At 44.0% G+C, this 2322-nt stretch overlaps 1 non-coding gene across 1 annotated transcript; it reads right to left on the bottom strand.

Annotated features, from left to right (window-relative positions):
• Positions 1–1156: 1156 nt before the first annotated feature.
• LOC132674135 (U1 spliceosomal RNA) lies at positions 1157–1318 on the bottom strand. The gene has a single exon (XR_009608442.1). It is a non-coding gene; the product is annotated as a U1 spliceosomal RNA (small nuclear RNA).
• Between the last annotated feature and the right edge of the window lie 1004 nt (positions 1319–2322).

Below are 2322 nucleotides of genomic sequence, written 5' to 3' on the forward strand. Positions count from 1 at the left end.
CTGAGCCCGGGCACATCACCCATTTCCTGGCTCAATGTCATTGTCTACAAAATGGGATTTATAAGATGCTTTAAAAACCTCCGATCATCAAATCTGAGATGGGACAGTCTTATAGATGGCAGCATAGCTTTTTATCCTGATTAAGAGCCCAAGTTCTGGAATAATGGCTCTTCTACTTTATCAACTCTGTAACCTTGGGCATGTTACTTAACCTCCTGGAGCCTCAGTTTCCACATCTGTAAAGAGGAGATAGTCATAGTCCATGCCCCTAGAGATTCAGCGAGATCCCACTTGTAAAGTACTTCTCCCGGTTCAGGATACAGGTGAAAGTCCAGGGAATGTTGGCTATGACTATTATCATCAGATCTAAACTGGAAGAATCTGGGGACTGTTCAACATAGCTCAGGCAACACATCTAAATTAAAAACAATAATTGCCTGCCAGATAAGAGTCCGAAGACATTGTGAAGGGGTCACATGTTATTTTAATCAGTGGATCATGAAGGCATTCAATTTCAAAGGTAGGAGACAGACAAGCTAGCAGATGTTCGAAAAAATGTTAGATTATAACCAAGAAAAAACTGTTTCAATGACTGGTTGGTAAATACTCTATAACCGGTTTCTTCAAGAGTTAATTATTCTTAAGTTTTTAAAAAATCTTTTTGTTTTATTTTCAATACAGCTAAAAAGCATTCACTGTTAAGTTTTTTAGATTTTACATAAGCACTGAAAAACCTCCATTAAATTGCCTATTACTGCCTAAAAAAGGTTAATATTTTTGTAAATCATTCCACTAGCCCTCACCCATGGTCTGTCTTATTACACTCCCCATTTCCAATAAATAACGTTGCTCTGTATATACTCTCCCTACATATTGCTCTTTGTACTTAGCTGTGTATTAGAAGCAACTTTTTATGCCACTTAATATTCTTTTCATTTTCTTTAACGCAATTTATTTCACGGAGTGTGGTGGTCGGCTGGTTATTTTGGTTTGTCCCCAGCTGGCTGTCAGGAGCAACTATGTAGCCTAAGCCTTCGGATACATTTCTAGAGGTGGGCTGGCTAGATCAGTGAAAATGTACTTTTTTAAAACAGCAAGCATTGTTTGTCAAACTCTCATATTTCTACCTTGATTTGGACACATAGATACACCATCTTTTTGAAGTGTGAACACGGTCCCCCACCACAAACGATGCAGTCGAGTTTCCCACCGCTGGGTAAACTGCAGAGGTCAGCAGCTTACCCGTCGTGCCATGGGTAAGCCTCGCCCTGGGAACACCACCTTCGTGATGACGGTATCTCCCCTGCCGGGGAAATATGCCACGTCCTCATCTCAGCTAGAATTTGGTGCCCCCACTGGAAAAAAAAAAAAAAATGTGTGTGTTTCTTCTGGGACAGACTGTCTTTGAAGCGGGTCCTGCTGGCACTAGTCGGTGGTGCTGTAAGAAGCAAATGGCCAAGGGTTCTGAGCACGGTGTCTACCTGGGTCCCGGTGGACTAAACATGTCACATGCATAACCTTCTTAGCCGTGCTTCCCATGAGCGGGGGACAGCATAAACTTGAGTGTCCCGGCCAATATGCCCAACTGAATATGACTGTCGAAGTGTCTGGGGCTCTTGGTTTTCCAGGACACGTTTGTGTCACTGATGTGAGCCGGCTGTTGTTTAAAACTGTCTGTTCAGGAACTTCAACCCCTTTTTTAAAGGGATTTGAAATATAAGCTTCTATGTGCACAGCATATCCCCGGGAGGAGGCGCAAGCCACTGGGGACAAGGTTTGCCTCTGGCCAGGGAGAGGGAAGGGATTGCAACTGGGCGAGAGACATCCTTCACACTGGATCCTTCGCACGGTTTTGCTTTCTTACCGGGTGCGCATATACAAAAGGGAAATTTTTCAGCCAGAAAGACGAAGCCCAAAAGAGACAAGCATGCATGTAGATGTTTCGCGTTGTCAGCTACCGGATTAGGAAAACATAAGCAAAACAAGGTACTTGAATCATTTCACAAAAAGGGTATACATAGTTGCGTATTTAAGAATGCAAGGTCTGGAGAGGCGCCTGGGTGGCTCAGTCGGTTAAGCGGCCGACTTCGGCTCAGGTCATGATCTCGCGGTCCGTGAGTTCGAGCCCTGCGTCGGGCTCTATGCTGACAGCTCAGAGCCAGGAGCCTGTTTCAGATTCTGTGTCTCCCTCTCTCTGACCCAACCCTGTTCATGCTCTGTCTCTCCCTGTCTCAAAAATAAATAAAGTGGTAAAAAAATTAAAAAAAAAAAAGAATGCAAGGTCTGGAGCCAGACTGCCGGGGTCCATAACACAGCTCTGTT

Source organism: Panthera onca, chromosome C1, assembly GCF_046562875.1.
Source record: "Panthera onca isolate mPanOnc1 chromosome C1, mPanOnc1 haplotype 2, whole genome shotgun sequence".
NCBI lineage: Eukaryota > Metazoa > Chordata > Mammalia > Carnivora > Felidae > Panthera > Panthera onca.